The 25966-nt window shown below is 39.2% G+C and overlaps 1 long non-coding RNA gene across 2 annotated transcripts; it reads right to left on the bottom strand.

Moving 5' to 3' along the window:
• Positions 1-16845: 16845 nt before the first annotated feature.
• Positions 16846-22038, bottom strand: LOC118285496. Of its 2 annotated transcripts, XR_004785113.2 has the most exons (4): positions 21925-22038; positions 20976-21253; positions 18707-18785; positions 16846-17345 (listed from the first exon to the last, which is right to left on the bottom strand). It is a non-coding gene; the product is annotated as an uncharacterized LOC118285496 (long non-coding RNA). The 2 variants fall into 2 exon arrangements; XR_004785112.2 differs by lacking the exon at positions 16846-17345 and having other exon boundaries at positions 18029-18785.
• Between the last annotated feature and the right edge of the window lie 3928 nt (positions 22039-25966).

Genomic DNA, 25966 nt, shown 5'->3' on the forward strand with positions numbered 1-25966 from the left:
GATCTACTCTTAATAAGAATATTGAAAATAAACTTTTCTTAAAGGTCAAATGTTAGAAACAAAGTGAAAGAAAATTGGGTGGCAACAATACACACAGAAATGTTTCACTATAAACTAGATTTTCAGACAAAGCTAACATGAAAACATGGACATGGAATGATTACTGGCTATACATTTCCATTGGTTGGGCTATTTTCTGTCATCTGTGTTTTCTTTCCCTGTGTTTTATTTTGCTACATCATGTGAAACTCACCGTTATTGCACTGTGGCTGGTCAGTCAGATGTTGATAAGCTTGTTTTTCTATTAAGGTCTTTAAGGTACAGAGTGGATGACTGCAGCAGCAACCTCACCCTGCCGAAGCAACCGTAAACACTAATGAAGGTCTTGATCTCAACGGCTTAACACCACCATGGGGATTGGAGATTTTGGTCTAAATAATCCTTTACTAACCTGGTGAGAAACGGAGGTGCAGTGTTCAGCAGGAGAACAGGGACCTCTACTGGCAGGTGATGAGAGAGAGTGTGTGTGTGTGTGTGTGTGTGTGTGTGTGTGTGTGTGTGTGAGCGTGTGTGTGTGTGTGTGTGAGCGTCAACACCCTCAGTACAGCTGGAGCAGTATAACTAGTGATCCTTCAAAAAACAGCTGTTGCAGAGCTGTTAGATGATGTGATGTGCTGCGGGATCTGGATGATTTCATGTTGAAACATGTAGATGTAAGAATATTCAATACAGAGCTGGTGTGTGAGGATTTAACATGACTTCTGTAAAAAAAAGAAAAGAAGTGAGCTTAGAAGTGTGTCATATGCCATGTGAGTCAACAGAGGATTATCACCGGGGGAAACGGGCAAAGGAGAGGGGCAGTTTTCCTGACAGCCCCAGATATAATGCATGTCGCACTGGATGAGAATAAATTAAACGCACCACTTACAAGAATAAATAAGTGTCTAGACATTTGTAAATTTTATATTTTACTCTTCAAGGAAAACCCTCAGGAACAGTTGTTGTTGCCATGGTAACTTCAAACAGGGATGCAAAAAAAAAATACTATATATATCATCCAACACCAGTCTTTTGAGTCATTCCCTGCATATGTTAGAGGCTCTTTAAATGTTTTCATTAGTTCTGCAAAGGAAGTTATGTTTTGACCCAAGTCTGTTTGTTGTTTTGATAGCAGGATTACACAAAAACTATTGAACAAGAACACATACAATTTTGGTGCATATCAGTTCAGTTTAAAGAAGCAAACTAGGTACTGTACTCATGTACTCAGTGACTTTTCACCACTGCCCCTGAGTGGATTTTTCCAAATAGTGTGTTCGTTACTTCAGTAAACACGTTGAGTCCCAAATACATTTTACAATGATCGATCAATAAAGATGCAACAAGCTCCTCCTCATCCAAAGCCCCACTGGTCTTTTTTTTTTGCTCATTTGTTTTTACTCGTTTCATTTCTTTTCCCTGCTCTGACGTTTACATCTCGGACGGTTCTCCGTTTGAATTCGCTGACTGCTTGACAATTTTTCTGCCTGCAAATAAACATCACGCCTCCGCTGCAGCTCTGGAGTCAAGCGTTATTGCCGCTCGATGTCAGTCAGATTTAGCTCTTGCTCAATAGAAACCCAGCGACCTCTGCATATTTTGCACTCAGTGGGGTCACTGGCTTTGCCTCCGGGGAGTCGTTCTGCTCTGCGTCTACTCTCACGCTGGGAAGTGGAGCTCCTAAGCATTTCCCTCGACTGTGATCCACAACAATCCCCACGTCGTCGCCCAGTAAGGGGGCCTCAGTGACTGGATTCGGTTGTGAAGACATGACGCACGGCCAGGACAATGGGAGGATGCAGAGGCGAGCTGTATGGATGAAATACCCTCCTTTGTCACAACGACAAGGTGAGATGGGTTGTTATATGGTACACTGTCGATTTCCTGAATTTTATTCTTTGACACCTTAAGCCAGATGAGGGCCCCCTCCATGTTTTGCCTTGTTAAAATTGATGGGAGGCTGCATAAAAGAAACCCAAATATGGAGCTGTAACCCCGATAATATATTAAATGTGTTGCCTGTGGAGCAGATCCACAGAGAGTCACGCTATAAACTGCCCAGAGCTGAGCAGTTCTGTTGCCTTCGTGCCGTGACATCTGTTCAAATCATAGACCCGTTTTCAGTGGGACCCTGTCCTGTCCTGTTTGCAGTTGCCATGGCAACGAGGGCAGTTGTGCAGGAGGCAGAGCAGGGTTTGGTCCAAGCACGCTGGGACTTAAGAGGAGGCGGTTTTTGGACGGGATGGACTGCATTCAGTTCCAGGGCTTTCCAGAACCTCCCAGGGGCTCCATTAAAACAAAAGGAGGAGGAAGAGGAGGAGGTGGGACTTCCTGTTGGAATGTAACAGACCAACCTTGACCCAACATGGGTCTGCAACGTTTAATGTGGACAGAAGGTCCACAGCCACAACACAGTAATATCATGTGGATCCATCATGCAGCTTGTGTTTTTTTGCAACATGCACCTGCTGTCAGGTTGTCAGATCATCTTCAATCATCAATGACCTCTGCTGATGACCGGAGGAACATCAGTCAAGCTTCACTTTAGCATTAAAGGTATAAAAGTATCATCACATTTCTGTGTCTATTGAGGCCTGCAAAAGAAGGAGAGAATAGAACCCGTCTTTCCTGTTTCGATGCGAACTCCAGCTGCTCAGTTGGACTCGCAGGACAGAGGTCAGATTCGAATCATAAAGTCAAGCTAACAGAAAACACTGATGCACTGCGTTTAAGATTCAAGGAGTTAATATTCTGGTGTGTTTCATCAACATATGTTGTACATTATCAAACTACTGGACATCAAATATCAGTCACCGTTTACAGTCAGTAATTGCTATGATCAATATTAATTCAATAACCCTGGCATCACAACCTTTATTCAAGCAATTGAATGCAATGCAATGATTTACTGTAATTATATTTTGATAACAGGAAAGTAATGCTGGAATCAACTGGAATTATGTGTCTCTGAGCTGCACATAGTTGGACTCTGATGTGTTCATGTGACTGTTGAATTAATTGTTTTCTCTGCTTCAAACCAAAGACATTATATGAAAATGGACAGTCACTGGGTCCAGAAAATGACACCAATGCGGAAGTGCCTGAAGCCTGTATTCTCTGGATTCACCAGTAGAGGGCGACTCAACTGGTTGTAAAAACTGGTAAGTTTCTGTTGAAGTCTATGAGGATATCTGTTTGTCATCTGATTTATAACATCAGTAAACATTTTGCTGAGGAGTTAATGATTTAATCTATAGTTTCTAGTCCTCTTCAATACGCACGTTGATCATTTTTGTAAATTATGGTCCATTTATAGTTGTATAGACCCGTATCCATTGGGGCATGGATACAGCGTAATTGACAGCTTGCTCGTCCAATCGTTGCATGGTTGCAGGTGTAGTTGGTCTCGCAGTTGATGAGCTCTCAGTCAGAACCCACCCCCAATTCTATGTCTGGTTCCCAAAAAAACAAGATGGCGCTGGTCAACATGGCTTCAAAACAAGCAGTTCACAAACCAACGGTTGACGTCACAGTGGGTTGCCACTTGCTTCAAACCCGACAGGAGTTTTGTCAATCAATCAACTTGCTTGATGTGTAGGTCTGCACAACAGACCTTTGAGATTTGCTAGCCTTTGCAATCTGTTACCCATAACACTTTTCTCTCCATAGGTTCGGAAAAGCATATAACTCTACAGTGATTTCCCCCAGCTTCAATTTATCCTTCAGCTGCGTTCACAACACACACATTTTAGTAAATGCAGCATTGTGCACTGACAGGAGCAGATTTGACAATAAGCAATTCATTAATAATTATCACAGACAATTATTAATATTAGCCAAATTAGCCAAACCTGTGTAATCAGTCTCAAAGAGGTGTTCACTTAAAATATCAATATTTATGATAATATTTATCGCTAACTAGGCTTTCGGCATGAACCTGGTTCCACACATATCATAAACTGTGCAGCGTTTTGGTGTCTTGTGAGTTTTCAAACTGCATCATCATGCTGAGTTTTGCATGTGGTTAGGTTTTAGGCATCGAAAGCACTTTGGTTGAGATTAAGGAAAGATCATTGTTTTGGTTTAATGTTAAACACAGTAACTCAGCTTTTTCGCCCAAGATCGTGATGTTTCCTCAACTTTTACCAACTGCTGCCAATGATCAGGCTTTAGTTGCTGCAAGCAGATATTCTATGAGAAAACATATAAAATGTTTAGTATCAACATTTCAAAACATGCCAGATCTCGATATGCCAGATCTCGATATGTGATCAAAAAAACATAATTCAGACATTAAAAGCAACATTACATAACTTTTACTGAGCAACAGCGCCCTCTGCAGCCACATGGTGTGATTCAATCTGTTGATCTCCGTGTCCAATAAAGTGGTTTTAATGTAGAGAAACATAAAAGTCCATCATGAACTTGCTGGGTCTGATTCTGGCAATTCAAACAGCAACTATCCGTAATTACACACTTTTCGCAGGAAATCGTACCCACTCGCCAAAGCTACATTGAGCAAGACCAGGTATTTGGTGCAAGAAGTGGAAATGAAATCTGCACCATTCTCCATATTCCAAGTCAATATAGCATCAAAATGAATTATAAGGTGCTATTTTGAGGTAAACAATATTCCATAATGTTGCTTTAAAGTTTCCTTCATTTGCTGTTTTAAAATAGCAGAATGTAAATGGAATTTGTAGAAGACTGAGTTGGTGACATAAGCCCTTGGTCTGTATCTAAAGATGGATGGCATGACGATGTGTTACCAAATCATATTGATCGTCCCCTTGTGGCTGGCTGCAGTATAGGTCGTAAACCACGAAAACCAGATGGGACATCGACAAAACTTAAAAAAATGTTTTTGATTTCCTTTACTATTAGGCTCGATAACTTGACAATGGGATACTTGAAGCAGGATTGGAAAGTATATCGATCACATATATTTTTTTTAAATGCTGCACCACAGATGGAGTGAAATTTGATCAACATAAAATGATGCAACGGTTGAAAATAGGAGAAGAGACAGTGAGAGGGGGAAGAAGAAGAGAGCGGCACCTGGACTCTGATAGCCGACATCACAGTAGCTCATCCAAAAGGAAACAATGGGGATGTTTGTTCATCTGTAGCAACAGGAACCAGTGTGGGATGACTACCACTTGGATCAGGGATTTGTTTTCATAAGTCTGATTTACAGTCAAATCGTTTTAGGTTTTGGGAGGGGAAAAAAATACTTTTTTCTTTTTTTAAAGGTCAAAGGTCGCTAAAATAAAAGTGTCAGTTTTCTCCCCGTGACTTGATAATGTTCCTGTGACCAAATAATATTAATGAAGAAATGACAGGAAAATAAATCAAACAAGATTCGAAGAAAGAGATAGATGGGAGAGAATGTTTTCACTCACATACAGGGGTCATGATACTATCAGATCATGGAGTTACTCATAAATTAATTTCATGAATTTCCCAATTAGATCCCATTTACATGACATAGCTTAACTGTTCATACGATTTACTCGACAATTACAAGTGAATTATTTAAGAAATCTGCTGTAAAATCATAATTGAAAAAAAATTCAATTTAAAAAAAACTAATAATTTTTTTTTAATGTAAGAAAATGAATGAAAAAGAGTTGAATCAATACTTGTGTTATTGTGATATTGGCTTGACAACCAATATTCTGCGAGCTGAATAAATAAGCTGTCAGGAATACATTTAATTTTTCTGATTTTGACACACTTCACAACCATTCAAAACTCCACTACACTGTATCGTAAATGAAACATATCTGAGATTAGGTATTGTGCCCACCTTCATTTAAAACTACTGCAGAGGAAAGAAGCACAAATGTTTCAGATGATGATTGTTGTGCATGCTATATACCATAATCCTTTTAGTTTTTTGTTACTGTTGAACATTAATTTGTTTTCCTTACAAGTGTCCTTCATTACTCTGCACATGCTCAGTTAGATTTGTCTTCTTGGTTATAAAACAAAACAAAACAAAACAGGAGCCATATGTGAAATTCTCACAAAACCACTTATTAGCAAACATGTTTTTGTTTATTTTTGGTAGAAATGTAACTATTCAATGAAATGTATTTCTGGAGTCTGTCCTGAGATCAAATGTCTAAGAATCCAAACAGGTAATCTTAGAATCAATGTTTAGTGAGCTACAAATAGAAAAGGGTATCTTGTGTCAATCTATCAGTGAGACTGGTTCACATGAGGTGAAAACATGGCTTGAACCAAGAACATTTCAGTTTAGTTTAATTCATATTTTAAAAACATAAAGGCTGGGACTTTTAAGTCAAAATAATGTGTTATTTTAAAAAATGTTAGTATTTGGTTGATTAATGACTTTTATTAACCTAGAATAACATGTACTGAAAAAAATCTAACTTAAATTGGTATCACACAAATGAATTAAGTTTGTCCAAATTCAAGTTAACATAATTGACAACTTTAATTGAAAAAAATAAAATAATTTGTGTGTTGCCAGGTAAATAATTAAGTTGAAAAACTATTTTCATTTTTTCAGTGTACAGTTTACCACACTTTTATCCTAAGATAATTTAAGTCTTAAATGTAATTATATTTCACTTCATCTGCATTTAGCTGATGCATTTACATTTTACACTGTATTTTAACTGTATTTAAATTTTTATATTATTTTTAATGAGGTCTGTAAAGCTGATGTATTTCCAAGTTAAAATAATACACATCTTGTACCCAAACATCTTTGTACTGTACAGGCAACTTTTTTATATATTAAAATGGATTCAGCTGACTGTCCTCAGCTACATTGGTGAAGTGTTACTAATAATATCAATCAATCAAGTTTCCCAGTGAACTTGTATGACCAACAAGAATTCAAACATCATTAACTTAATTATTGTTCATTAATTTGAACTGTCAGATATTTAGAATTTTTGTTGATTCTATAACCCTATGCAAAAAAATCGCAGCATCTTGGACTTATCACACACTGTTATGTCCCACATAATGATTTTTTTCTTTTTTTCCTGCGCTTTAAAGCTCCAGAAAAGCTATTAAGTAAATTAGAACATGAGTTGAGATAATTTTCTCACTTATTTTAATTTCCTTGTAATTCAATACTGGCCAATAATTTATATCTTAAAAAATTATGTTTTAATTGAGGAGAAAGCACACATTTTGTAATTATTTTTGAATTACTGATTTATTTGTGATAATTAAGGATTGTCCTTGTTTATTAAGTTGTGATTCCTATTATTATTTGTAACAATAATAACAGATTAACATAGTGACATCACAAAGAGGAAGGCAGTTGAGATAGGAAACATATTTACCAGCCAAACTGATTCATAGTACTTATTTGTCACTTTTTCTGCTTCTGCTGAAAAATGAAACTGTGAAAATAAGCCTCAACTTGGAAAAAAAGATATTAATTACAACACTACAGTGGAAAATAACTTCACCTCATTAAACCAGAAAGTAAAAGTAGAATTATTCTTAATTGCTAAATGGACGTCATCAGAAGTATTGAATAAATTGCAGCAGTTGGTGTAAATACTGTAACGACGTCCATTCCCCTTCCTAATGAAGTGTGTTACACAACCAGGCCGTGTTTATCTTCCACCTGATTAATCCTTTACAACTTGATTACAACTGACTAATGCTGAAGGCAAGGCAGAACACACACACACACACACACACATGCAGGAACCCACACAAAGTTAAAAGACATACAATTACACAAAACAAGAGGATACACAATGACACATGCATGCACAAACACAAAAAGTATCTACACCCATGCACAGATACACACTAACACACCCAGGCGTGGGTATAAATACACAAATTTCCTTGCCTCGTTCTCACACCCACACAAACACTAACACACATTCCTTGATTCCTCACGTCGGGTTTGTTTACACGCCGCCATCACTTCGTGGTCTGGCGTGAGGCATCGAAAGTGATCAGAAATGGGACCAAGAGGAGGCCGGGCCAGGCCAGAGAGTAAATAAGTAATAAATCTATCCCACATCAGCGGAACGTTTCACTGTAAACACGCTCTTAAAATCCCAGCATGTTGTGGCGTCCCGTGCTGATGGGAAGATGGCTGACATTCCTGCTGCTCTCCACAAGAAAGAGCTGCGATAGAAAAAGAGGGGCAAGTTTTCAAGGGGGTTTTGGCCGGTTTCACCAGAGCATCTGGTGGCTTTAATCACAACAAAGCCCAATTAGTCAACGTCAGAGAGATGAAGAGGAGAGGAGATGAAGGGTTTTGGTCCAGGATGTGCAATGTGTGAGAAATACTAAGGGCAGGAAAAAAATGTGTTTCCCCTGGGCCTCGTGCAATGATTTCAAAATTAGCTCTGTAAATGCTTGTATTAAACCCCAGCACACTGTAGACTGACAACTCACTTACAGAATCTCACCAGCTCTAAAGTATGGGTTCTTTCACACCTGCCTTGTTGGTCCGGACCTTTGGACTTTTCTGTCTGGTACGAACCAAAATTGCAGGTGTGAAAGGTGCACTGGATCACGGTCCGGAAAAATGGACGGAAATTTGGTCCGACCAAAAGAGGTGGTCTCGGTCCAGAAACACACTGAACCATGGTTCATTTCATCAGCAGTGTGAAAATATCTAAATTGGTACTTTCGGACCAATTACAGGAAGTTGAGGCAGCTAGCAATCATAGAAGAAAAAGATCCGGAAAATGAATTGTTGCAATGAGCCATTGTAGCTCCTGGGGAGAGGAGGAGACAAAATATTTAATTGCAAGTTGGTCCGACGAAACAAAAAAAGGCAACTTGAAAAAACACATCAAAATGCCGAAACGTATAACTTTTCTGAGCGGATGAGAGAGAGAGGACATGAAAGGACAAAATGAAATGTGACACCAAAACTAACCAGATCAAATGTATATGATGTAACAAAAACACAAGCTTTGGCTAAGACCTTGGTCCAGACTTGACTTCCAAATCTCCCACTTGTTAACATTGTCTGCTACAGTATTTGGTTATTCTTCTTCTTTTTCCTGTTATTGATAATATGCTATCACATTACACCATGCCCAGCCTGGACAAAATACTTCAAATCTAGCTTTCAAACAAAAGCAGCATTTACAGTGGTTTTGTAGTGAGTGACGACTCTCAATGTACTTATCTTGATTTCAAACTCACTATGTCATTTTTATAGTCACATTGTTTCGACGTTATAACGTTATGATGCTGTCTAGATGTGATGTACTATTTTGCAAGGGCAGTATGAAAGGTTTTGCATAAAAATGGTTTTACTGGCTCAATTGCAAATATACTCAAACAGCCTCTCGTAAAAAATTTAATGAAAACAAATTCATTCAGGAATGAATTACAAGATCGTTGAAACAAAAATACTGACAGTATTTTCCAAAATGTCCCATTATTGTTTTGTATTGTCTTTAATGATCTGAACCAGAGATGTTTTTCTCTGTGAAGTGATATGATGAAAGTCATGTTGCGAAAAGCAAATGTTTGCAGGCCAGAGGAGCAAAGCAATGAGCTAAAAGAGGCTGAAAACGTCTAAAAGCCCTGTTAAGCTGAGGGAAACGATCGCCGCACACAGGAAACTAGCCTCACTGTGGCTCGGCGCTGGTCTTGAGTAGACAACTAGGGCTGTCTACCATGGACAAAATGACACGCGATTAAAAAGGATTAGCGTGATATGTTCTAACTTTAATCAAATCGCGATTTATGCGATAGCGCTGACAGCCCTAGTTTATATGTTTGAGTGTTTTTGATGTTATTTTTCTTTAACTTTAGAACAACATCTTCAAAAAGTCCCAGAAGCAAAATCGGACCATGATTACAAAAGCATCTTAAAATTGACTCAGAGAGTCTTTAGTCCTGTCTGTTAGTAGGAATGTGGATGATACCGTGGGTGCATTTTGCCTGTGTTGTGCCCCCAAGGCAGATTCAAGAGGTCGCACATAAGCATAGTGATCATTTTACTGGTCAACAACGGGTCCGTTTAATAGAGATGTAAAGAAGTTGGGATTTCTGGGGGAGTCTGAAACTGATCGGCCTCTCACTTGTAAAAGTTGCACACTTAACTGGTCACATGCAAGGAGGTGAAATCGATCGTAGTAGAGTGGGTGTGAAGTATATGCAAAGCTCTCGGCCACCTGGAGGACCGTGTGTGTGTGTGTGTGTGTGTGTGTGTGTGTGTGACATCTAAGAGACCATGCAGGTCCGACACACCACTGAAAGCTGAAGGTAAAGCGAGGAGCAATAACCCCAATAACTTCTATGGTCCAAATTAGTGGTGCTTTTTTAAAAGAGGCCTCCCACACAGCTATCACCACTCTTACCGCTGAAGACCCTAATTATCAGCTCCAAGAGTGCCGAGTTCACTCCAAACACTGAACCTCATATGTCATCCACGGACACATAGCCACGCCTTCCTCTTAAGAATGGGAACGCTATCATAAATCGCTTTGACGACATAAAACAAAGAGATTGGTTTTGACATGGGAGGAGATTTTAGCTCATTTGGGGTTTTTCCCCCCAAAAAAGGGGAAACAGTTCTGAATTGATCCTGTGCTTTATGGCCTGCTTCCCCATCTGTGCTAGGTTGCTGGATTTATTTCTGCGTCTGCACAGCAGGACATAAATCATCCTTGAACTGTCTTGTGCTCCCTCTTTCTTCTCCTCCCTCTCTCCCCCTCTCTCTCTCTGAAGGGAGGGATATGGCTGTCTGCAGCACAGAGTCCAACTCCCTCCCCTCCGGAAGAATTAGGCCCGCAGACATTACCACATTGTATTTTGCGGTGCATAGTTTTTAAAAAGGGGGAACCAGTCCTGGCTCCACCACAGTCCCAGTCCTGCGGACCCCTAGGGCCTCTTTCCCCACTCTTTAATTAGATTAGCCCGGTCCCCAATCTGGTAAAACAGGGCTCCAATCTGGCAATCCGGCTACCTTTGCAGTGGCACAATATCTGGTCTTCAGAGGAGGAAATTACCTAAATGTTGGTCAGCATGGTATTCTGTTACACCCAATGGTGTACTGACAAAACGACTTGGGTAATGAAGACATTATAGGCGAAGGGTGGAGAAAAAGAGGATTTACAGCCATGCTCCATGTAAAGTGCAGGGCCAACCGAAGGCTTGTGGTCAGGTCAGCCATTTTGGGAGGGAAGCTGGCAGCTGACGGAGCCATCGCAGGTCGGATCAGTTCCAAAACAGCCAATTAGGCTCTCAGGGGCTGTTGGATATCAATAAATAGCACCCGAGCATGTCGCTACTTGGAGGCGTGCAGTTCGTGTGCAATGAAAATCAAGTGTGGATATTTCAGTCAGGCCATATGCTGGAGGCACAGAAATATTACCGACCACTTTCTGTCTCTCTCCTTTCTACTAAAATAAAATATGACAGCGGCATCGGAGAGGGATTCGTCCGATGAAGTCAAAGTCAAGGGTTTGAACAATTTAGGAGCCTGATAATCTTCCGTCAGTGTGGATGTTCGAGCCACTGTAACAGAGAAGATTTAAAAATGTAAGGAAACACAAAGTGAGTGTGTGCAAAAACTGAGGACGGTCAAACGGTGCAGAGCCTCCTGCAGCGAAACACATGTGCAGACAAGACTAATCCAGCCATGCACTAAATTCCACAGTCGGCCATGTAGATGGGACATGACAGAATAAAACAGCCATGCACTAAATTCCACAGTCGGCCATGTAGATGGGACATGACAGAATAAAACAGAGCAGGACGTCTGGAGATTTCACCGACAGGAAGTGAGTGCTGCGAGCGATTTGGCCTCGTAAATCATTTTTCAGTAGGAGATGCAATAAGACTCCAAAACCCTGAGTTTTGTTTAATACACATGATGAGATGATCCCTAAAAGGCTACTGCTGTGTGTGTGTGTGTGTGTGTGTGTGTGTGTGTGTGTGTGTTTGTTTGTGTGTGTGTGTGTGTGTGCGTGCATCACAACTCTCACGCTATAACACAAATCAAGATGTTATGGAAAGTCGCGATGACTAACTTGCTGTTGCTGTGTTTGAAGTTTGTGTTGTAGAGAAAATAGTTGCAGTCCTTCACCATGGCCCAGAGAGAGCCGAGGCTCGGGGCTCGGGCCTGTTGAGCTGGGGAAGTGTCCTGAGTCAGGGGGAGACATTTTCATGGGAAAGATCAACTGGGAATTTGTTTCGACGGTGAAGTTAGTCTTGAACGTGTGTGTGTGTGTGTTTGTGTGAAACAGAGTGGGAGAAGTGAGCAGCTGACTTTTAGACTATGTTCACAGTGATTCGGACAGGTTTGAAAACAAATCACTTTTTCTCTGAGCTTCCGTTTTCCATTTGTGGAAATTGCAAAATTCTCTCTCAAAAAAGGTTGGTCTCATTTTGTTCTGGAGTGGACAGGAGAATGGATTAAAGCATTTATTAAAACCTTAACTACCAAGTTTTTCAATCCAGCAGAAGAAAGTTATGAAATGTTACTTTTGGGTTACTTCAAAATCAAACATTGAAAATAATGCACCTTGTACAAAAAATGTTTAAACATCAGAAACATTTTCAACGCAGATAAAATGCATTTAGCATATGCAGCATTTACAAAAGAAACAAATAAGCATTATCTTTAAATCATAGAAAAATGAAATAAAGCATTAACAAACCTGGCAGCCTGAGAGGAGTAATGTACACAGTAATACAGATGAGTAATGTATATAATAATATTTGTTGTTATACTAACAGTAGAACATTCAACATTTAGAAATCAAATTACAAACAGATGCTGGTATTAACTACACAATTTTTTTGGTTTAAACTTAATCAAGGGTCACCAGCATAAGTTTGCCATTGTAGCGCAAAAGGAGCACTTGTTCAAAATGTTCATATACCAAGCCGTTCCTCTGGTGGGGAAAAGATATAGCCACCATAGCTGAAGAGCAGTTTGAAAGGTGCATTAGAGAGCAACATGTTGTATTTAACGAAGAGCCACTTCCCCTTTGGAATGTCATTAAGACAGTCTTATTTGTCCCCTCTAGATACTTCTAGAATTCATAAGCAACACCATATTTTAAAGACAACTTTAAAATTGAATTAAGTAATCCTTGAGACCTTGACAATGTAACTGTAATCTAATTTCACATTTTTCAAATGTAATCTGATCTGATTATAGTTACTTACTTTTTGTTATCTGATTACGTTATCCAGATTACGTTTAATCTGTTACTAACCAAACCTGCACATAAACTAACACACACACACACATCTGAGAGGGATATCGACCTTTTGTCTGTTTGTTTTTTTAGACTATCCTCCCTCCCAACATGTCGTACAAAACAACATGTAAAGCAACATTATGTAGCAGATTGAACTCACCTGTTCAGACTGCACCTTACTCCCTGAATTTATTATATTAAACACACACACAAAAAAATGTATATAAAAATATACTGTACTTAATTACAAGCACTTGAAGCGGTTTTGGCCTATTTGATGAATGTTTATGTACTTATTAATTCTTGCACTTTTGAGTAATATCTTGAATGCACTTATTGTAAGTCGCTTTGGACAAAAGCGTCTGATAAATGAATGTAATGTAATATATGTTTACGTTGAAGTGACAAGGCCCTCTAGTGGCTCCAGTAGTTTTTACAGAAGCAAAGGCAAAGTCAGGGGACGTTATGGTGATATACGAGACTTGTGTCCTGAATTTAAATGACAGCTGACGTTATTTTGTTCATGCATAATCCCATATCAGTCAGGTTTTATTTGAAAGCATTGCACTGAACTAACAAATTTGACAATTACTTCTGTGTATATAAATGTATATATATACATGTATATATATTCATGTATGTACTACAAATACATAGCAGTAATCTACTGTGCTACACAGCATAGTAGATTATCATAATTAGGGTTATAAATGCTGTCTAACATAACTATTGACCACTTACAGAGAATAAGTAATAGAAATGTTGTGGATCATTACTTTACAGAATAGTCTGGAAGTCAGGCTAGTCAGAAGATTGTGTGCTCACACGTGCGTGTCAGTGATGAAGCCCATCAGAGTTCGTGTGGGTGTGATCAGTAATGGATGGACGTCCTGTCTCGCCCGCTGGAGGTGGGCTTGATTGAACGGTGCCGGAGGAGCTGAGGAGCAGAGAAAGCTCAGCCATGACCGGACGGCTGCCGAGAGAAGAGACGCTGCGCTGAGCTCCTCTGACATTTCATCGTCTGAATCACGAACGGGGCTGCAACATGGCTGTCGGTGTGATGAAGAGCCCATCGAGGGGGTGGAGGGGGCTAGCTCGCAGGACCAACGGCCAAATCCACAGCTGCTTCCAACTAACTCTCACCTTCAGCTCAAGTCAAAGTAAAAAGTAGAAGCAAAACAGAAACATTTCCCATTCTACTCTTCTATCAGCTTTTAACAGTTTTGTATTAGTTTCTATCAGCTTCTAATAGTTTCTCAGTTGCTATCAGTTTCTATTAGTTTCTAAGCTTCTATCAGTTTCTATTCGTTTTTATCAGTTTATGCCGGCTTCTATTCGTTTATATTATTTTCCATCAGCTTTTATCGGCTTATATCAGTTTTTATTAGCTTCTATCAGCTTCTATGAGTTTCTATCAGTGGTTCAAAAGCCGAATAATGCATGGTATGTTCTTCTATTTACTTCCTTCATTGCTTCTCTCACCTTCTTTTTCTCAATTTTCTTACTTTCATTCCTTTCTTCTTTCCATTGTTTGCTTTCTTCAATCTTATTTGGTGAGCCTCACACTTTTTTCTTATTGATTTACCTTTCTCCTTTCTTTCTTTCTGTTCTCATGATCCCTTTCCCACCTTCTTTCCTTCCTTCATTCCATTTTTGCCATCTTCTTACCGTCCTTCTTCATTTCTCTCCATTCTGTTTCCTTCATTACTTCCCTCTTCGTTCTGTCCATCCTTCAATTCTCTTTTTATTCCCCTCTTTACTTTTCTCATGTCTCCCATCTTTTGTAGCCAAAGTTTCTTTTCAAATAGTATAAATTTTAAGAAGTTTTTCACACAACACTTAAACGCCTGCCCTCTTCATGAACAAAGAACGTTAACAGCAAAAAAAACACAAGAAAAACACACACTCACACACACGCACAGAGTATGAGTCATCCCTCCTCCTCTCAACCTATTGAGTACACATTAACCCACAGCGTCAGGCCGCCTCCAAACACAAATAAGCAGAGCTGATGTGCGATCTCGTCCTCCCACTGCCATAATTGCAGATAATTGTTGGACCTAATTTGGACCAATTCCCTCTATTAGTAAAACTTTGTGTTACATCTAAAACTCCTCTTTGGTAATGTAGACAAGATTTGGATCTCAGGATCACGACCAGAAAACTTATCATCTTAATGTATAATGAGGATGAGTACAATCCTGTCACAGCTCCACCTTGGCTTCCTTTTTGTTCTGTTAGTTCTGTCCACTCCTTGTCAGGTTATTTTGAACCTCTAGTGTGGTAAAACTCTCGGCCAGTTGTTTTCCATTGGCCTTGCTATGATCGTACTCTTTGATCTTTACCTGGGACTTATTTTTTGCCTCCTCTTATTCCTTTGCCTCAGAAACTCTACCAGCCTGCTTATGCCAAAAACTCAGCCCGGGCCTGGGACCCAGTTAAGAAGCCACCGCCGAACACTCACTGCTTTGCACAGCCACCCACAGTCCTAATCCCCTCACCCTTTAAAGAACATCAAAGCTCTCCAAATTCTTATTGAGTCTGTTCGTCTGATTTCTGGGTCCAAAGCTTATTATCTCACTTAACAGATCCTTGAGGACCTGTACTTAGTTTTATATCAATATGACTGTCTAAAATGAAATGAGTTATAAGTTGTGACAAACCTACAGATTGAATTCTCAGCAGCTCGATGGAGCATTTTAGCCTCTTTAAGCTCATTGTTTTGGTTTCATTGTTCATTCACTGTTTTGATTTTTGGTTTTGCTTCACCGGCTTCATCTCCAGCAGCAGCTGACTATTGTGGTTTCCAGGAGAAACGTCCTCAAGTAAGAGAGAAAACGCACGAGGCAGCTTATTATGACGCATAGTTAAGTTTTACTGGCTGCAGTGACCATGACGGGGGTAAATAAGGTAAAAAACTGATGTTACGTAACAGCACAGTGCACAGTGGGAGGTCAGGTGGAAAAGACATTGGACAACACAAAATACTATTGTTCGTTTACCATTTCAAACTGACAACCACAGACAAGATGGACGGCATGACAGCTCCCAAAAGTTAGGCCAAGATGAGACAAAGACCAAACTAAAAAAATATGTAAGAAATTCCAACGATGGCTTTGGCATTTTAGGAAGATCTTATCACACTGATGTATGATCAAGTGTTCATGTTTTGGTTTTAACTAGTTATTTGATGCTATAAAAACAGGCTGCGATGTCATGATTGGTTGCACGTGAAGAAAAAAAAATAATGAATCCGAATGCATCAGGTGCATCCATATTAACATATTATCAAATAATGTAATCTTTAACAGTGCAGTATGAGTCTGTGGGGGCATTTATAATGAGTACTTTACTTTTACTTATGATATTTGACAAGAATTTTGCCCTTCGACTATTGTTGGATTACGTATTAAAGCTTTAACTCTTAATTTAGTATTTTTACATTGTTTTTGTATTATACTGTTCTGTTTCGTCCATTTCCACCATTTCATGTCCTTATAATTTACTTTTCATGTTTCTGCCTTTCTTCTTCTATCTTCACCTGATCTGGAAGAATTAAAGTTCCCCTGTCTGGACATAAGCTGTTCATCCTATTACTAAAAGAAACTCTCCTTCAACATGAACACTTTTATTTTTGTTGTTGAATGAAAGCAAGACTTGTATTTTTGTTATTCCAGCGCTCACTAAAATGTTACAAGGGTTTTAGTGCTACCTCCTCACTGATAGCAGGACATTATATATTATGCTAAGACCTCCAACTTATGTGTTATTGATTACTTTGCATCTGTATTCATAAAAGCATTCATCCTCAGCAAGCTGTGGCAGATCCTCACAACATTGCCACTCAACACCAGGTCGCCCGCCGCATGGTTGTGGTTCATCACGGCACCAACGTGGGCCCCAGGGCCTGTCCACATTTACACACCATGGGATGTCAGATGAAGCTTCACACTGACTGACTCGCCATTTGCAGCAGGTTGTTTCAGACGTAGCTGTCATGAGAGAAGCCGCGTCCTGCTGAGTCTCATTTATAAGGCGAGCCTCAGCTGTGTGTGGACCAGTGACAGCTCAGAGGGGGAGAAATGTGGAATTCATTTGGCCCTCAGGAGCGGTCAGCTTTTGGGGACAGAGGAAATATGTAGGAGTGGATGCGGGGGAGAAGACAGCTCAATAAAAGAAAAAAATACAATAGAGTGAAATCTGCCAGTTTTATGGTAATTTAACACCAACACGCAAGAGTGAATGAAAGCTATTCCAACACAGCGTAGAGCCCTGTCATCTTTTCTTAATTATGGGTTTATCCAGTAACATTTGTCTGTTTGTTTTCCAGGACAGACCTGATTCCACTCACAGCTTTTTAATTTTTTATGTTGCCTTCAAGTGCTGTTGGAAAGACTATAATTATACAGTAAAGGCACATTAAAAAGGTATGAAAATTTCTTTTTTTTAATAATGCCATTAAAAATCCCATGATTTACTCTCAGCTCAGTTGCTACTGTGATTTAAACCTCAGTAATGGAGAAAATGATGATTCGGTGACACTTAAAGCAAAATCCAGGATTAACTACTACTAATGGAATGTGCATTTTACATGAATTAGAACAACAAAAAAATGTTGCCTGGCATCCTTTGTAGATAATTTGTATTTAGTTATCTATCATTTCTCTCTTTGACTTTTTTATGATTCTTGCTTTTAATAGTCAAGTAATAATCAAATCATAGAATTATTTTATTTAATCAGACTCAAACACACAATCACCCACTATACTGTACTTCTAATGAAGAAAGACAAGCCACATTTGAATTTTGTTCTGGTTCATAGTTAATGTCCTAATTATCAATCACACCACCAGTTTTATTCATAACTTCCAAATTCAAAAATACTGTTTGGTCAACAACAACAACAACAACAACAACAACAACAAAAACTGTTTAAATGCAAGGTTACATCATCACAATTTTGTTGCAATATAAAAAGGAAAAAAAACTCATCATAAGCATTTTTAATCAACCTGCAGGTTAATCGTTTAAAGAAAAGAAAAGAAAAAATAATTTGTTCAAAGTGGCTAACACCACAAAATCTACTTTAAATATAGTCATTAAAAACAATTTACAACAGCATTTCACAGAATGTAAAAGTTTATATCGTGATTTCTTTGAACTGATGAATTATGGTGTGCATGCAACAGCAGCAGAAATTAATACACATAGTTAGTGCTCATGTGCATTTTTGGAAAATTGCTCCACACAGCCATAAAATCATCTCATATGTCAAGATGATGATGCACATAACTTGTAACTGATTGTACACTATCTATATCTATCTATCTATCTATCTATTTACCTACCTACCTACCTACCTACAGAAGAGTCTCGAAACTAATACGACACGCTCATTACACCGCTCTATTTGCCTCGACTGATAAAGTTTCACATTTTAGCAAACTGATATCTTCAGGGTGAAGTCCAGCACTCACCTGGTTTGTTTTTATACCAACTGGGATAGGTGATATAAATCAGGGTCATCAACTTCAAGAGGTCAATCTGATGGGAGACCTGAGATCAAGATCAGATAATCAAGATATTAGCTGGTACCAGGCAGAACACCACAGGACAAAAGTCAAATTGGAAAACATCTTACCACATGTGAGCATGATACTACAAGACGTTTCCTGTCTGTTGATTTTAACCAACTGGGATGATGGGGATAAACATTACACAGGGGTTTGCAGCGATACTGTTAATTTGCACACAAACTAATATAATCAGCATGTTTTAAAAAATAATTCTAAACTCACACCAGGAGCACTTGAGGCCAGCATGAAACCTAATATGAGTAAAATCTATCATATCACATATCAGAGACCACTGAGCTTCTCCACCATCATTTTTTCTTTCTGCATCATCGTTTACTAAGATGGTTGCATTATTATATTTCTACCCTCTTGGATTTTCCATAACCTCCTCCACACCAACAAAATCCCAGCTTTCTGTGTAAACTCATTTACACACTGACATCAGTCCCAGCATGTTTACACTGCAGCTTCTGTGATCTCACAACCATCATTTCAACATCCGTCTGTTACTGTAGTTTGATGGATCTTTAGGGGAAAGTGTGATCTGAATTAGTAGCACGGTTATTGTGGCAGCAAACTTGCACACAATGGCTTTCACTTTGGTGGTTAAGACTGTCTGAGTGTTTGTTTAAAAAAATCCAGCCCGATCTCGACTCCACCCAATGGCACTGTTGTTGTGACACTCTCAATTCAGGTGAAAGTTGTTGGGACACTCCGCAGAGGTTAATGTTACATTTACATTATTAGAGTTGACAGGAAATCCATGGAACTTGACCCCTGACCGCATTTGTGTTATGGTTTTAACTGCAGCAAAACAAACAGACGCTGAATTCCAACTGACAAATCAGAGGGAGTTTCAGACTCTAGGATACCACATGCTGTGGCTTTCCAGTGACTTCACCAGGTCAAATTCCTGAACACCTTACCTCCTGTATTCCTGGCTTCGTTATTGCACTTGGCACCCCGCCTCACAGAGTTTCCTGACCCTTCTTAAGTCCTCATTTTCTTAGTCTGCTCCTCTGACCCTCTTGCTGTGTTTGTTTTCTAGTTTCCAGGAAGAGCAGCCTTCTTGTGGTTTCTCTCCCTGTGCCCTGTGCTAGGCGTTGTTGGCATGGACATGCCGCTTTTATTGTGATCCAGAATAGGGAATCCTTCAGCCAGGATGAAGTCGTACACACAGGGGTAAATTTAGGTTTGTCATGTTCATTACACACACACACACACACACACACACAGTGAATGTGCTTGTACGAAAAGTTGCACACACACAACTAGTTGTGAGCACAGGCTCCGTTATAAAACCAAGGCCGTAATCAGAGCTGACGACGAGCTGTCTGAGCCTGGCAGACGTACAGACTGTCAGACTTTGGGATCTGGCTTTGCTCTTCCTCTCCACAGCGCCGACAGTGACGCTATCTGAACGGGACCTGGTCCGAGGTATCAGCCAAGGCCCGTGGCTCTGGTTAGCTGTACGCTAACTGGACTCAGACAGAACTGCATCTGCCAGCACCTTCAACCGCAGCTTTACAAGGTTAAACACAGGCCGAGGAAATTAATAAGAGCTGGATTTCCTCCTCCTCAATTATTAAACTACTCCAATAACATTGCATGTGTTTCCAAGAAAATCGCCAATTATTGATGACCAACATTTAACGATAGACAAAGGTCAGTGGTTGTTTTTTAAAAATGTGTGTAATAGAGATTTCACAGTAAACGAATGGCAGAGAGAGAGACGGGGAATGGCATGCAACAGAGGCCCCCATCCAGACGGGAACTTTGGCTGTTTTGGTTTCTGCCAACCATTGTTTCCCTTGTGGACTCTTAAATCCAAGACTGAATTTCTCTATACTCACTTTGGGGACAAATCTTCAAAAGGTTTATTGTAGACAATTAACTTCATCATAAAATGGACATAAAATGACCAGATCACAGAGGAAAACACACACAGACCAGTGAAAACCTATTTAGGTCCCCCTGTCTTTTGGTTGTGAGTTTACACCCCCCAAAAAATCTAATAAACTGAATATTTAAATCATTGATCCACTGTGCCCCAAAGTATTTAAAGGAGAAATTAAAAAAAAGAAAGCATAATCATTACTAATACACCAAAATTCGCTGTTGCAGAACCTTAATAAACATATCTTTAACGCAGATTTGGTGTCAAACTTACCAGAAGACCGTCCAAATTTTATCAGAGCAGCAGGAACTCGTCCTCCACGTGTTGAAAGAAAACAAGTCCAATGTTGCCCCTTAGTGGAGAAAGGATGTGTAAAACACACATCAAACCAGAATTATTAGCTATTCTGTCCACCAGGTGTCACTAAAGTCAAAGACAAACACATCCCAAGGCCTGAGTCGTCGCCACTGTCTGACATCTAATAGCCACTACATGTGTAGTGTGTGTTTACAGTGCTGATGATGTCCTTTTTCTTTCTCCACAGTTTCTTCCTGTCAGAAAAACAAAAGTGAAACAAGGAAATGTTGTCATAATGTCGCCTTACTCAAAACTTGAGTTGATAAAACTTCACAGTCAGTTGCAGCTGAAATTCAGCAGTGTAGAAGATGGAGCTTAGAAACAAACAAAAAAAAAAAACATCAGCTAAGACATGAATGAAAGTGGAATTACTTAAATGCACAATATTCAAATTTAAATATGCAAATTAAGGGATTGACCAGTACAAGAAGTAATCAGCAACTAAAATGAAAAACTAAACATGTTCCTTTCATGATTGGAGTAAATGGCCGATCTGTAAATATTCTTTTAATTTTGGATAGAAATTGATCAAACTGATTACTGATAAACTGTAGCCAGATGAATGTGAGGTATGTTCTCCGTTTGACATCATTCTATGATTGTAGTGAAGGCAGACGAGTTCATAGACCTCACAGAACTGATCCTACTGACCAGTATCCAAAGTGTTCACCAATAACAGATGAGCAAAGGTGGAGTAAAGACGCAGGTAACAAAATACAAAAAAAGCTGAACGAATGAATACATAACAAGAAATATAGATGGTTCGCACTTTCAGCTGCTCGCAGCACTCATCGCATGTCACTGTGGGTTACAATCTCCGGTGAGATCCCTGAAATCTAAGTATATGTTGTGAGGAGTTCATTACAGGAGTCTGGATGTGAAGACGGAGCTTCTCTAGCCTGAAGCGTCTCTCCATCAACAGCTGGAATTCCACTGTGCTGCTGTGGAACCGAGAGCTGCAGGAAACTGGAGATGCCCTGGAAGTGTGAGAGGTGAACACAAAGCGACAAGGCCTTTGTGACCATCTTAGGAATGTTCCAGCATCAATGCTTTTAAAAGACTAAATGATGTCAAGGCTGTTTTTTCCCCCCACCTCCTGTAACAATAACATGATCCTGAGGACTACTGCATTCACATATACACTATGACAATACTCATATGTTACTACACAAAATGTAATATTTCTTTATATTTCCTGACTTTTTCAGGTTAATACATTAACATTTTCTTAGGTCATGTACAGTGTTATTTAGTACTTTTTGTTTGTATTTTCAGTTTTTCATTTTACTGTTTAATTTTTACATCATTTCAGAGAAAAAATGTTGCACTTCATACTCCACAAAACTTATCTGATGGCTGTAATTACAAGTTAGTTTGCAAATGAAAACACCACTGTTTAAATTGGATTTAATGTAGAAAAAAAATAACATTTCAAAGACTGTAAATATAGATAAAAGTCCCCACATCATCCCACTTTACAAGAATTAAGCCCAAATATTCTCAACTCGGAAGCTTCGTGTGAACGGGGGAAAAAACAAACCCATTTGAAGGCAGCATGGGCGATGATGTCTCAATGTGTTCACAGCTTGTATCTGCTGCCCTCAGTGGTCAATATAATATACAAAAATGCAGAATTAATTGTTTTCTACAGTATGAGAGTAGACTTGTGAACACTTGAAACATATTCAAGCTTATCTTAACGTATCTTCAGTTATCAATTAACAATAGAACAGATTTATTTTCTCTCAGTGGGTTCAATCGGTACATGAACTCACTTTAATATGGACTGGGTAGAAATTGTAAAGAGATACAAGATCCCCTATTTTAATACTTTATTTTTTAGCACTAATATGCAAGGAAGATTGTTTTACTGCATTAAAAACAGTTTGGGGCTTCACGTCTTAACTTGGACTGCAATAAAAGCATGAATTTACCTATTCACTTCCTCTCCCCACCACCATCCTCTGCTCGGTTAAGTTGCTGCAGGATCTGGTGGCATTAGAGCCGGTTCACTGCAGGAAACGGGCCTCCTTCTGCATCGAGATGCTTCATTTAGAGCTTCAGTGATGCATGAGGCCGCAGACAGACGACCAGACCTACATCGAAAATTCAGGGGAGTTCACTCTCATGATTTGGAATCGGTTTCTTCCAACACACCTGAAGACACATTATTTAATAATGAACAGCGAACAGTTATTAGTTCACGAGCAACTGTGAAAGGAACATTTACTGAAAAGAGCACGAGTACAGAAGAATATGAAAAACATGTTTATTTTTTTTAAAAAGTAGTTGGAGAACCAAAAAATATGAACATTCTTCTTTCAGTCAATAATCTGTGGTCAAAGCAGTGACATAAAACAGTAGTTTAACTGCTATCGTTAACGCCTCAAACTCTCCTCCATCACATGACTCATTAGTTCTCATAGTATTTGTTCTTCATTTCACTCATAAACCATGTCGCAGCTTTTTGTCATTTGAAATATTCCCCAAACAGTGTTGGGAGGGTGTGGGTCGTCCCAGAGGATGAGTTCATATCTGTAGTTCAGACAAAGGAATTTACAACTGCCTGATCACACTGGCTCATTTCAAAAGAACCCAGTGAGCAAGAAGTCAACACTGAAGCTGTCACTAAAGGCGGCCATCCTGCGATAATCAGCGGATACTGGATTTGGTGGAGTAGTGTAGTAGAGACTGTAACTCAAAATCATTTTATGAATTGATGACCAAATAGTGTCATCCTTCATCTCAATATTAGGAAAAGGTTTGTGTGTGGTCCCTATATGTTCTACTTACTTTTACATGATGCACCGCTGAAATATATGGATTTGGACACAGGTTACAATGGTTACCAAATGATTAGCATAAACATATTTTTGTCACTTGTAAAGATTGCTTACAAGATCATCTCATTTAGAGTTTAAAGCTAAGAAAAGGATTTAATAGAAGTTTAGACTTTTAATATTAAAGCTACTATACATCCTAAACAAAACCAAACAAGTTCTATTTATCCAGCTTTCTGCTCATAAATGTACATTATTTTTGTTATGATAAATACTGTAGTTACAATCTACACAGTGATAAAAAGTCCTTATAATTAGGGTCGGGCGATCTGGCCAAAAGATAATATCACGATCTTTTGGGTTAGAATCACAATCCACGATCTGAATCACGATTTTTCTCACCATGTAGGCTTTCGCCAAAAAAAACAAGTGATCAAAAAGTCATCTCTTCGATCAGAAAAAAAACAAATAACAAACATGTATTTTTAAAATAACTGATATGGCCTTAAACTTGGACCAGCTGAATAGAGGGTACTTTGACTTACACTTTCACTAAATGCTTTGACAGATCGCTTGTGTTACCTACTTTACTTGCAAAACATTTTGTCACACTTGTGGCAACGAGCGTTGTCTCTTTCGACTGGTTCACTCTGCTGTCGACACACGAAGCAGCCGGTCTGTCTCTGTGTCTCTCCACGCTGCGTGTCTGGTCGTGCAGTTAGAACTGGAAACTACGGTGGCCCTGAGAGCTCACAGCACTGCAACTTAAGAAAACACATGCAAATAGACCGCAACACAACACATTAAGAAAAAGAGATGCAAAGACCACAACACAACACATTAAGAAAAAGCGCTGCAAATAGACCGCAACACAACGGAAGTGTTTCCAGAGGACAATTTTTTGTTTTTTGTTGTTTTTGTTTGCAGAGGACACTTAAAAGTGATGCATACGTCTGGACACGCTTGTGATTTTTACTCTTTCCATCAGTGGTGTTGGAAAATGAGACAAAAAGTAATTGTTTTTGATTTATTTTAACCAGACGTGTGCATCACTTTTAAGTGTCCTCTGGAAACAAAAACAACAAAAAACAAAAAATTGTCCTCTGGAAACACTTCCGTTGCGTTGCGGTCTATTGGCAGTGCTTTTACTTAATGTGTTGTGTTGTGGTCTTTGCATCTCTTTTTCTTAATGTGTTGTGTTGCGGTCTATTTGTAGCGCTTTTTCTTAATGTGTTGTGTTGTGGTATTTGCAGCGCTTTTTCTTGATGTGTTGTGTTGCGGTATTTGCAGCGCTTCTTCTTAATGTGTTGTGTTGCGGTCTTTGCAGCGCATTTTCTTAATGTGTTGTGGTCTTTGCAGCGCGTTTTCTAAATGTTCCGCATGTGTTGTCAAATTGATGAAGATGTTTTCTTAATTTGCTTGTGTTTTCTTAAGTTGCAGTGCTGTGAGCTCTCAGGGCCACAGAAGGAAACCCCGCCTGCAGCGGGCAAACTCCGAGACACACAGAGTGCTCAGGATTGGGGAAGATTCATCATAGACAAATGCGTTAATTTCTTCAACACTGTTAGCAGCGCCGAATATATTAATATATAACAAAAAAAATTATATCTCTTGGTTGCAACGAATGCATGCAGTTTTCTGTAACAAGAGCAACTTCCCCCTGATCGGTACGATTCCTCTGAAAAGCAGATCATATGCCAAATTATGATCGTCCACGATATAAAATCGTCAGATCGCACACCCCTACTTATAATAATGTTTGGTGAACAAACCTCGGAGACCAAAGCTCGGATGATTGCACTGATCCTACTAAACGGTAAAAGCTCAGGCTGTTTAAATCAAGATCCTCCCCGTTGCTTTGTGCTTCACTGAAGAGGACAAAAATACTGGAAGAGATTTTTTTTTGTGACCATAAGTCACATTCAACAACTAAAAAGAGCTTTTCAAATTGTAGTAACCAGTAGTAACCTACATGGGATCAAGAGAAATTGGTTCCCATTGGTCCCCAATAAGTTTATAGCCATTTAGTCATGTTTAATTATGTGTATGTGTTTTTACATTACTATATGTGTTGCTCGTGGTGTGCATTGCAGTGTCTTTTAATACAACCACAAGGTGCATGAAAGG

The sequence above is a fragment of the Scophthalmus maximus genome, chromosome 20 (assembly GCF_022379125.1).
Source record: "Scophthalmus maximus strain ysfricsl-2021 chromosome 20, ASM2237912v1, whole genome shotgun sequence".
Lineage (NCBI taxonomy): Eukaryota > Metazoa > Chordata > Actinopteri > Pleuronectiformes > Scophthalmidae > Scophthalmus > Scophthalmus maximus.